At 47.1% G+C, this 12,565-nt stretch overlaps 1 long non-coding RNA gene across 1 annotated transcript; it reads right to left on the minus strand.

Moving 5' to 3' along the window:
* Positions 1-7,921: 7,921 nt before the first annotated feature.
* LOC309367840 lies at positions 7,922-9,564 on the minus strand. The gene is made up of 2 exons (XR_014167378.1): positions 9,244-9,564; positions 7,922-8,608 (listed from the first exon to the last, which is right to left on the minus strand). It is a non-coding gene; the product is annotated as an uncharacterized lncRNA (long non-coding RNA).
* Positions 9,565-12,565: the final 3,001 nt, after the last annotated feature.

The raw sequence follows: 12,565 nt of genomic DNA on the forward strand, positions 1-12,565 counted from the left end.
AATGGTAGATGTGCTTACCAGAGTTTCCTGAAGCGTAACTTGTCCGAAATGCACCGATGGCGCCACGATTTTAAGCTGAACACCGATCCTAACCCAGTTTGCACCTAAGTAAGTTGCACTGGTTTCATTAATTCCCCGTCCCCAAATTTGTTTCACTAAGTGCTTTCGAGCTGCAGCCTAACTTAATTGTTAAGAGCACGAGAACGTGTATAGGCGTGAGAGGCCATTATACATTAATTCGTATAACATTATATATGTATTTTGAATGATAGACATATCTCTGCACAGCAACACTGTATTGCACAGGCACAAACGGCAGCAGGTCTACCTCTCAGCCCGCAGTATCCCTGCATTAGCAACCAAATCTGAGATTCACTTTCTTGGGCTTTGGATTTGAATCACTGGGTTCTAAGGAACCGGTGAGTTTGCTTAGTTTCCAGATGGGTTCAGCCCTGGGTCTAAAAGCAACAAAAGAGTTGTCTTTTGAGTGTCACAAGTCTCTTCGTCGGGCTTCTTTAGTGCAGCTTTCAAGAGGGTGAAGATTAAGGAGAATCTTCCTGCTGCTGAGCAGGAGCTGGAGCTCAGAAAAGTTAAAATGAGAGTGTGCGCACCGGGTTCATACAGTGAAAACAGTGCCAGAGCTCTCTATTTATTTATGCGGTTTAAAGGCGAGGTAGGGCTCTGTTTACGCCTTCCTTACACCTCGATTTTCAGAAAGCTACCTGGGAGCAAGTCCCGTTGAACGCAGTGTCAGCTTCTACTCAGTCGACCTACGTGGCTGCAAACCTCCCCGGGACTTTAGTCCAGAGACAAAATTCGTAGGATCGAGCTGCTGTGCTTCAGCTGTGATCCTAGGCATGGTTGCCCGCGAGTAAATCCCGGTAAATTTAACCTTAGCAGCCTTACTTCGTCCCCTTGGCTTTCCGGAGTTGCCGGGGATCTTCCTAAAGCCCGCTCTTTAAGCTGCAGTTCCCACGAGCATCGCGCAGATAGGCGGGTCTGGGGTGTTAGATGCGCACAGAATCGAATAAACCCCCTCGCTTATTTTACCCTCCCTGGTCGATGGACTTTCTGGTTGTAGGAGCTTATCAGCAGGCTATAGAATAGGAAAGAAGGAAGGTAGGAAGGAGGAAGAAATAAATAAATAAATAAATAACTAAATAAATAAATAAATAAATAAATAAATCCCTGGAATATAGCAAAATGCTTTTAAAAGACACTCAAGTCTTAAAACATGTCTTAAAAGTGCTTAAACCATTGTAAGGAAAAGGGGGGTGGCTCCTTTCCCCCTGAGTGGAAAGAGATATTTATATCCAAGCAGAAAGGCTAAAATAGGACTGCGAAAAGACTCCAGCAAAGGGTGTGGGTGGACAGGCGCTTGGTTCGGCTTCGGATCCGAAAAGAATTCGCGACGAGGGAAAGAGGCCGCCTTGTGCAACAGGAGAAGAAAGAAACCTGCAGCCGCGGCTTCTGAGAATCCCTCGGCAAATGGAAGCAGCAACCGGCCGGGCGGGTCATGAGAGGTCTATTCGCCACGGTTTGCAGCCCTCCTAATAACTCTTGGCAGTTTCCGAGGCAAGAGCGAGGAATGACAAAGCCGTGCCAATAACGACAGCAGCAACCGGCTGGGAGCAAACACCAAGTTCACGTTCATTAAGTCTCGATCGCTTAACTTCACTGACTGCCGATCCTCCTAATCAACGGAGCGCGCCAGTAAGTGAAACTGACAAAGGTCACGAAGTTCACTCCTGTCTAAACCCGATTTCTGTTTGTTTCCAAGACGTGTAAAGGAGTCGGTAATTAGGAAGTGGTTACTAAGGGCACGACGTAAAAAAAAAATATTTTTAAAAAATCTACTCGGCTGAACTCCACCCCCCTTTCTTTCTTAATTGCATACAGTTAAGGAATCATTTAGATTCCGAAATAATATAAATATCGGAACAGAATAAGGTTGCCACCAAATTCAAGCTGCAACCTTTCTACGGCTTGCCTGGATGTACGTGGTTAGGATAAAGGTGTTTATGTAACCCAGTTGCAATCCTGCTCAACATTTGAGTCAGAAGTAGGATAAATACATTCCGGACACGAGGCAGCCAGAGGTAGGCCTTTGAAAAGGATTCAGCCGGCTTACTCGGGGGCAGTATTTACTAGGACTTAAATATTTCCCATTGTGTTCAATGGTGCTTCCTCCTAGGGGCATAAGGACTGCAGTCTTCCTTGGAGAGGGTTACTTTCCTCCAATAGAATCATTAGGCTTCCCAGAGCTTTAAATTGTGTCTGGATCGTGTCTTATCATTTTGCTATACGTTCTTCAGTGTAGGAGAGATCGTCACTGCCAGCGGTCGTGGTTGGGGGAGTCTTTCCCCGCACCCACACTTTTTGGGGGGACCATCTATTCCACAAGCCCCGAACACGGCTTGACCTCATCCATTCCAGCGAGGTGATAAGGTAGTTTTATGAGGTGTGGGGAGAACTGAGGGTCTGACCACGCGGGTGCGGGAGACCGCGAATGGGAATCAAAACAATGAGGTCAACCAGGCAAAGGTACTTTGTAAGGTAGGTAGGAAAAGCACCCGGCCGCCATTCTCATTTGAGCAAAACCTGTTGCTCGGACTGGGGCTGAGGCTCATTCCAGAGGAGTCAACAGCCGCTGCAATGATCCACAGGTTACTGCTGCAGAATGACAGGCCGGGTCGTGTTGACCTATGGTTCTGCGCGCGCAAGGAATGGGGCTGGCTGGCTGAGATTACGAGGAGGCGGCAATGCTCGGAAAACAACTTGTCTAACAAGACTGGCATATTTGAAGAGGCACCAGGGCATTCTGGCGGAGCTTTATTCCGTTTGCAACACCCCCTTTCGGGAATCCCTTTCCGTCCCCTCCCTCTCCCCTTTGGCATTAAGTCAACGTGTGTGCAGCTGACATCATATCTGCCTTACATTTTCCATTTGCAAATGGCGCAGGCATCAGAAGAAACGATTTTGTTGGGGACGCAGTGAAAGGTACGAGAGGCTTCCTAGGAAAAGAGAAACACGCACACACACAGCCGCGAAGAAGTTGTGATTTGTGCTTCGAGGAGAAATTACCTCATTTTCCCTCCCTAATATCTGCAGCGACCTAATCCAATCGCTATGCAGAGCCATTTCCTAATTAAAGGCTGTTTTAAGTCTTTCGGCGACCCACCCCAAGCACATCCCTCGGCTTTTATCTCCTAAGCACAAGTTCCCAATGGCTCCATTTAAATTGACCCGTTTCCAAGTGAGTGGACCCGGAAGCGCCGCCTCTTGCTGGGACACGCAACAAAAACCCGAGCCAGATAACTTCGTGCGCAAGAGAGGATCGAATGTCCTGCCCGCTGCCAATTCATCTTCTTTGTGAAAAGTATTGACCTTAATTTCGATCACCCGCGTCTTAAAATGCATTGCGGATAAGTTAGTTTAGGAATTATGTCAATGGGACTTTTAAAATATATTTATTACTTCGGTGCAAGTGGTTATCATTCACCAGCGCAGGAAGGTCATTCCGTTTATTCAGCAAATCTGATTCAGGGATTCCACCCTGACCAAATTTTGTGTCCTACTTGCGCAAAACGGCTGAGTCCCCCCCCCCAACTCCTGTATGAGAAAGGATGGGTTGCCCTCAGTAATGTAGTAAGCAAGGGAAAGGAGGAGGGGTGGAGGAGGAGGACTATTGTAAATATATGGTTGCTTTACCACACTCATGTATTTGTTTGTTTGCTTATTTATTTGTTTGTTTGCTTATTTGCAATCCAGTGCAGAATTCTCGCTCTGAAGTGGTTAGGATTTTCACTACCTCTATTTCCATAAACTTCCAGTCCGCTGAGGTGTAGCTAAATTGTACTACAGTGGTTCCTCGGGTTACACACGCTTCGGGTAACAGCCGCTTCGGGTTACAAACTCCGCTAACTAGGAAGTGGTTGCTCCAGGTTAAGAACTTTGCCCCAGGATAAGAACGGAAATCGCGCGATAGCGGCAGCAGGAGGCCTCATTAGCGAAAGCGCGCCTCAGGTTAAGAACAGTTTCAGGTTTAGAAGGGACCTCTGGAACGAATAAAGTTCTTAACCCGAGGTACCACTGTATATTGGACAGACAACTGTAAAGAAGAAAAGCTAGCGGTCCAGCTCCCATATATCTTGTGTCACTGATATATTGCCGCTACATACATATTACAATGTCTGAATTATGACTTACGGCGCGATCCTATACATCCCTGCTAAGAAGAAGGCTGCGGCGACTTCAGTAAGGTTTGTGCCCAAGCAAGTGGCTGTAGGCTGACATCAGCAATCCTGATTTTTAAAGAAAGGAATAAATCGCTGTTTTTTAAAAAGGCAGACGCGTCCACACCGACCGTTTCTAGGTGTACCACCAGACTAGGCGTGCATGGCAAAACTGACGGTGCAAAACGGTGTAAGACGCATTGGTGTCAAGACCCGCTGGTTTTTAATGGGAAAGTCTCTCAAGCGTTTTGATCTCTCCCAGCTGAATTCAAGGGAACTTAGGAATGGTTTCCAAAATTAAAGCCGCCTAACTTCACAAATCCCGTTTTACTTGTTGGGGTTGTGCCATATCAACAGGGGATCAACCCTGGTTACTGTCCAGCCAAAAGGCCGCTTCATTTCGAGGGGAGAAGTCAGCGCCCTCTTCACCCTCTCTTAGAAACGGCTTTGGCTGGACTGTGTCCTGATTGCGACCCCAAACTAAAGTTCGCCTGCAAATCCTGAAGTTAGCAGTTAAGGTAGGTAACTCAGACTGAACTGGTAGAATTGACGGAAAGCAGCAGAGATTGGCAATACCTCTGTTCCATGCATGCTCACTTCATAAATTTAAGTACCATGGGGCTTCTTCCCAAGTGCACCCACGTGTATGCATTCACCTGGGAACTTTGGGCAACATTCTATACATCTGATGAAGCGGATGCCATTTAAGGAGGTAGCATTATTCTGAATATCAGCCGAAGAGTCAGAGATGAGAACGCTCTTGCGCCTGTGTCCTGCTTGCCGGCCTCGTATAGGTATCTGGTGGTCACTATGAGAACGCAGGATGCCGGGCCTGATCCTGCAGGGCTCTTCTTTAACGTTTTAGTTCTTAAATGGTTTGTGTGCGCGCGCGTGTGTGCATAGGATCTCAGCCTTCTGAGTTATTCCCACCTCAGTATAATTCGGCTAAAATGTTTGCTGATTAAGACCTGTTTCCATCTATAAGCATTGCAAGATATATTAGAATCCTCTTCAGCACCTACCCGAAGCGCATTATACCCCTCGCTGATGTGCAGTTCCCAGTTCAGTGCGAGCCCCGCCCTACAGAAGTCAACACCAAAACCTCCCATGGATATGGATCTGAATGTTTCCGGATCGCACGCAAACCAAGGATAATGCCTGCTATTGCAGAACGCATTAATAAAGAAGCGTAATCGTGCAGCCCCATATACGTCTACTTAGAAGTAAACTTAACCGAGTTCAGCGGGGCTTTCTCACAGGTAACTGTGTATCGGATTCATAGGAGCCAACTCCTAAGAGCCAAATAAAATATTTAAGAGGGGCCAGGAGCCCCTAAAGTTGATCGGCATTGGCATTCAAATGGGGTGTGCGATCGATTATGTGGGGATGGGCTTACCTGTGTCCCTCCCAGTGTTTTATTTGACACCCCTGATCGGATTGCAGTTTTAAGTTTCCGCAGAAGTCCAGAAAACTCCTCGGCATCAGTTTTTCAACACACGCTCTGCGTCTCTCTTTCTCTGTGTCTGTGTCTGTGTACATACACGCACGCACAAATACATATCTACGGCTTATTTCCTTAAACTGAGGTGGAAGACTCTTATTTGAAGTCGGACCTTCTTCCAACCATTCCATTAGAAGCCGGAAGTACCCAAACCTGACCACTAGATGGCCCTACAAGTTCTCCTGTAAGGGTTCGGAATGTTGGTGGACGCCGGCTTGTGCTCGACTGTCCTGCTAGCAGGAAACGTGAAGCCTCAAAGTTTACCTCGGTTACTGCAAGAGGAAGAAGAGGAAGAGGGCTGGGGGAGATGCCAGAAATTCTTCTCTATCCTTTGTCTTCCAATAAATCAACCAAACCTCAACCTCTTCTCCAGGCACTGCAGGATAGATAATCGCGTGTGCATCGACAACTAACGCTTACCTCTAATTAGAGGAGAGAGAAGGACAGGGAATCAACTGGATTACCTTGGCCTTCCACCTGGAGTCTTTGCTCTTGCATTATTATTGGGGGGTTTTTTTGGGTGTTTTGTTTTGTACTATCAGAGAGTTGAAGGAAGCAAAAGCCGCTTCAGAAGTTTCATGGTGGCTTTCCTAGGCAGGGCAGAATTCTCCATCAGATGCACGAAGTGGACAGAGAAATAAGAGGTTGTGTGTGTGTGGAGAAAGCCAGGGGAGGGGTGCCAGACAGGCCGAGTGATTGGAGAGGCAGTGGGAGAGGTTTGCGTGTGGTCCTTGTCCCAGATGTGAATGTTATTTAGTCTATTGAGAGCTAGTGTCTTGTAGTGGTTAAGAGCGGTGGACTCCTAATCTGGTGAACTAGGTTCGATTCCCCGCTCCTCCACATGCAGCTGCTGGGTGACCTTGGGCTAGTCACACTTCTCTGAAGTCTCTCAGAGTGTTTGTTGTGGGGGAGGAAGGGAAAAAGGAGATTGTTAGCCGCTTTGAGACTCCTTAGGGTAGTGATAAAGCAGGATATCAAATCCAAACTCTTCTTCTTCTACTGGTTTCTGGATTCCCTATATTTATCATTTTTAAAAATATATCTCATCTACTTCTCTCACTCATACACACGCACACATATGCATATGCAAACATAAATAAATATATTTGTGGGCGTGTGTTTTATATGCTTATTTATTTAAACAAGTGGGCTGCTCTGGTGTTCCCTATATACCAGCGTCCTTCGTAACTGTTGTGCAGTCTTTGCGCCTATACGTGTTTGTGAGCGTGCCGTGGTTGGCGCGGGTGTGTGCGCCTACACATCCCCACGGGCGCTCCTGTACTCGCAGCCCCGGGCGAATAAATTGAGAACTGAGGATGCAGCAGCAGCCCCGGTGGTGAAACGAGAAAGTAGAAACATAATCTGAACGCTTTCGGGACCCTGGAAGGGTGAATGTTAAAAATCCTATGAGCGCTGAGCGCCTTATAATACCACGGAGAAGGCGCGGGTTTCTCCTCTTGTCTTGTGTGGGGGGGAGGGAGCACCTGACCTATCGCCCTCCTCCCGAGGTTGAGAGAAACCCAAGCGAGCTTGACCCCCCGTTTGACCCGTCCTGTTCTTGCTGACACTCGCGGTGAAACCAAGTTCATCCCAGACGGTCTGGCATTGGAGGGTCTAGACAGATGTAAACATAGCCAGAACTTCCAAGACAGGCTTCTGTGTGGAGACTCCGCTGCGGGGACGCCCCTGTTTATTACCTGCTCCAGAAGCAACGCTATGCAGTTCACCTCAAAGGACCCGCAGTAAAGACGCGAAACAAATATTTACTCAGCCTCCCTTCCTATGAACACTTCGACTCTTTAAAAGCTGCCGGGGCTTTCTATCCCACTTGAAACCTGCGCTCCATTTCAATTAAGTCGGATGAGACCTCCTCAATTAAAAGTTAACAAACAAGGGTCGCTTATTCTTTGATGTCTCAGGGCTCAGTTTTTGAGAGGGGGTTATTTTAAAGCTTGGCTTCAGGCCGTAGCAGCTACATAAAACTTATAAGGACAACTGAGTCAACACGGTGCAAGCAAAACCAGCCCTGTACATTTGTCTGCTAACATTCCCCATTTCTAAAATGTCTTTAAAAACATACACACACACAACAAGAGCAACAACTTTAAACCCCCAGAAATAGTTTCCTAAACGAAGAATAGTTCTAAAGAGCCTTCGAGCCCATTAATCGAGTTGTCTAGGAATATAAAACATCAAATAACGACTTTATTAGTATTATTTTGCTTTCTTTCTGGAGAGTAATGACCAGCTGCCATTGGCTGCGGTCGGCGTCGTTACGCAATATCTACTTAGCTGATGATTATTAAACTGCCTTTTACGGCGCGCACTAAACTTTCCCCTCTCACGAGAAGAGAGCCAAACTTTGAAAGAGGTCTCACATAAACTCGAGGACTGCTATTCTTTAAAAGGTGCAAAATATAAAATAACACTAATAAAGGGGAGTTGGGGAGTCCAGACGATTGCAGCCCTCCTTCGGCTGAAGGGTCTCAGTTCGAAACGCGCGCTCGGCACCGCAGCTATTTTCCTCGAAAGGAGAAGGGGCCAGGAGACGGCTGGGTTGGAAATCAGTTCGGAGGTTGGGGGGGGGGGCTTCGTGATTCTAGGAGAGGGTGCGGAAGATGTCGGTTTTCTGAAGGTTTTAGGCTGGCGAAAGAAAGGGGGTGCGGGAGAAGAAGCAAAATAATTATATAGCGCGTGTTAACGCCGCTGAGAAAACGGATGGGGGCGCCAAACGACAGCAATAAAGCCGCCCGCAGATTTCCGCTTCCCATTTTATAACTGGTTGGTTACTCACTCCCACGCGGTGGCTAAAGCTTCCTCGGAAATCGATATGCATGTCTTCTCCAGCCCAGAGCCAAACCGTGTTTCTTGCCTGTTTAGGGAGGACAGCATCGCTCTTATAGTATTTATTATTATTATTATTATTATTATTATTATTATTATTATTATTATTATGTTTAGGGTTTCTTTTGCTGGCGATCCTCTGATATGCAAAACTCGGAGGCCTAGTCTACAGTCAAGAGCGTTCACGCGGAAATCTGGCGGATTCCAAGTTCTGTGGAATTTTTATAGGATCCCAGCAAAAGAGAGGGAGGGAGGGAGGGAGGGAGGGAGAGTTGTGTGGACTCAGAAAAACAACAACTCGGAACTGGTTACTGCTCCAGTTTAAAACGGGAGAGTGACTGCCAGAGAGCAGATTGCTGCTGTCGTCGTAGTTTAGTCACCGGGTGGGCTCTGGGACGCTTGTCAGGATAGGGGCATCTGGTCAATCAGACAGGAAGAGGTTAATTCCTAACCGCACCGTTATCCGCTTCTACTTCCTTGTGTGCTTTTGAGAAAGGGAGGGGTTTTAATAGTAGCAATAGAGGATCGCACAGAAATGCAATTTTTGCACCTTGAATGTTGCTCAGTAATAGGAGATCCTGTTCTCAAACGCCTCTACGGACAAGCGCATGCTCTGTTTCCAATTTGTTTGCCATTTTCATCCTTTCCTGTTGTAATACGCACCCAGGCTTCGACAGCGAAACTCGCACTTCGGGGAACCACCGAAGGCTCGCCTTAATTGGTTGGATGGGGTTTAATGAACAGCAGACCCCCTTAGAGAGCCTCAACCGATCTCGAACACTTGACCTGGGAAGGGGAAGAAACCCAACAAGAGCAACGAAGATAGCTCCGTCAGCAACTGAGCAAGAGACTCCTAATTTCAGGGTTGAGGGTTCGAGCCCCATATTGGGCACTGCAGGGAGTTGGACTAGATGACCCTGGTGGCCCCTTGCAACTCTACATTTCTATGGTTAAGAGTCTTGACTAACACACTGATTGTGGCGGAAGTTTTCATGGCTTAGAGTCCTCTAGCTTCTCAAGTCCAGGAAAACTTATGACGTAATAAACGCTAAGGCGCCGCTGGGCTCTTGGACTGCCTGCGCACCATATATTTAAAGAACACACCCCTCCCCAAAAATAATAATCATGGGAACCGTAGTTTGCCCACCAGAGAGCTGACATTCCTAGCACCCTTAACAAACTACAGTTCCCAGGATTCTTTGTGAGATGGGAGTTATGTGCTTTAAATATGTGTTTTGAAGGTGCGGTGCGCACTGGGCCTTCGTCGCTTTTGCAACAACAGCCTTAACACAGGAACTAACAGAGTTGGGGGTTTGGATTTTTTTAAAAATCTGGCTATTATGTGTAGAATCAATTTAATGTTAATATTCCATGAAGTCTTTAAGAGGATCTTGGACCAAACCACTCTCTCTCTCTTTCTCTCACTCTCACACACAAACACTTCTGAGTCACTTTAGGGGAAATTATTATGTAGGATCCAGGTGTTCTTCAGAAATCCGTGGCAACACCATCCTAAGCACACTGAAAGTGGATCTTATCAGGGTCGCGCAAGTGAGAGCACCAATGCCCTTTACTTGCCCTCTGGCTAAAGAGCCCTGGACTTTATCCAGGGTACACCCAACATCTGGGAGAAATGGGTCACCATCATGCACATTAAAAGCACGTCTAAGTCAGAAATTAAACACATTTTAATGGCGGACCTGCTTAGCTCTGCACTGTTGGAATCAACGGGATTTGAAAGGGCTTCAGAGAGCAAGCCTCTGCGCATCTACTTGGAAGTAAAGCCACTGATAGTCCTATGGGGCTTAACCCTAGGTGAGTATGCAGAAGGGCTGCAGCCTCGTTTAACTTGGATCGTGCCCTGTTTCTTTTCAAAGGAACCTTTTTCGTATCAGATCAAGCACCAGGCTTGAAAGAAGAGAGCATTTTTCTAGGTGTGTGTGGCGGAAGTGTTACCGTATCGCGGGAGAGGCATTTCCATCGGATTCCACCCACAGCCAGAAATATAAACTTTAGCAGAATCTCACAGGGGGTGGGGAGAGAAGGGAAACCCCTGACAGCAAGGCTTTCCTCGGGTGGAAAAAAAGGTTGGGCGCTGGACCTCTCGAGGAGGTCTCCCAGGATGCTAATGACAGCCGGCTTTATCTTCGTTTGCCCTCGGCGTCATTATATTACCATCAAAGTTCTCGCTGGAGAGAGAGTTTCCGAGAGGAAGGGCCGGCGAATCGCGGCCCCCCCGCGTCCCTCTGGGCGCCGAGAGAGATTGGCTGCTCCCCGGAATCTCTCCGAACCGAGAAAGAGAGAGGGGAGGAAACGGAGAGGCAGGTAACTTTACACAAGGGAAGGAGGTTGGCTGGAAGGGGAGTTGGAGGAGGGCGAGGAGAATGGCGGCTCTCGCTATTTGCCTTTGCAATCCAGGCCTTATATATATATATATATACCAAAAGCGTTAAATATATATATATATCAGGGCTTCGTTTTAAAAGGGGTGGAGTAGGTTGGAGAGAAAAATCTAGGCAGAGAACGGCTGAATGAATATATTAATGAATTTTTAAAAATTTATTATTATTTTTTTACTCCTCTCTGGTGCTTTGAATCATGTCTTTAAGATTCCGCCGAACTTTTCTTTCCTTTTGTTTTTGCTTCCCGTCATTCCACCAGGGAGAGGATTTTGAGCCAGAGGCGAAGGAAGGACTTTAGACTAGTTCCGTCAATAAACAGGATTATGGAAAGGAAGAAAAAAAAACCCCTCCCCCCACCCCCACACGCCTGCCCACTACCACCACCACACATAGACACAAATATATACAGTATATGGTTTGTGGATGAGTTAAGGAAATAACGCTGAGATCCCCTTGGATTACTCTTAATGGCTGCGCGCACAGGCTGTAGCTCGCGATAGATGCTCTTTTTGGGCTGGTATGTATCTGCAGAAATAGTTATTTAAGTCTGGAAGTCCGTGTGTGTGTGTGTGTGTGTTTGTCCCGGTGGAAAGGGCGAGTCGATTTCTTCCTGGGACGTCTTGGATGCCTGCTTTCTTAAATAGGAAGGAAAGGTGATTAAAAGAGGACTGAATGGAGGATCTCTCTCTCTCTTACACACACACACACACACACACACACACACACACCTTGGCAGCTTTTCTCTCTTTAAGGGAGAGAGAGAGAGAAACCCTCCTCCCTAGAAATCAAAGCCTCCCCTGTCATTTAGCCCCCGTGTTTCTGTCCGAGGAGGACAAACGAGAAAGAAGCTTGCATCGTTAGGAGCTAAGAAGCCAAGAGGCGCGCGCGCGCTCCCACACACGCACACGCTCGCTCTCTCACTCACACACACACACACAAAAGCAAAAAGGGGGAAAGAAAAGAAAGGGGGGAATCAGAGCATAATGATGCACCTAAATGAAGGGGGAAATGTTGCTCAGCTCGTTTTATTAATCAGACTGTCAATTTCACCCCAGAGGCCAAACCCCAGAGCGATCCATGCAAGATCTGATCGAGCAGAGGACAAGCGCTGCTCTTCTCTTCACTCCGGGTCTCTCTCTCTCTCTCTTTCTCTCCCTCTGCCTCCCTACCTGGATCTATTTGTCTGCTCCGAAGCCGCCTTCATTATCCGTTGACAGGAGCTTGTATTTATTTGCTTATAAACCTGTTACAATAAATGATTATTCGACCAGCGTCATCCGTACCTTAATGACGAGCGCTCCCTATTCGTGATGAATGACATTTCGGGGCTAGGAAGGATGTATGGGTCATTTTGACCAGTCATTCCCTTCGCTTTTGCATCTCGCCTTTTTTTTTTTTTACGCCTCCCCTTTCAAAAGAGGTAATAATAATATTTAGAGACACTCGCCGGGCTGAATGCGAATTAGCCCCTGCTGCACGGCTCATCATTAGGAGGACGAACCCTTTGCAACCTTGACATATATATATATTTATATATATATATATACTTTTTTTTTCCAAGGAGGGGGGGGAAGAGCTGAGAG

The sequence above is a fragment of the Podarcis melisellensis genome, assembly GCF_964234715.1.
Source record: "Podarcis melisellensis genome assembly, chromosome: 1".
In the NCBI taxonomy this organism is placed as follows: Eukaryota; Metazoa; Chordata; class Lepidosauria; order Squamata; family Lacertidae; genus Podarcis; species Podarcis melisellensis.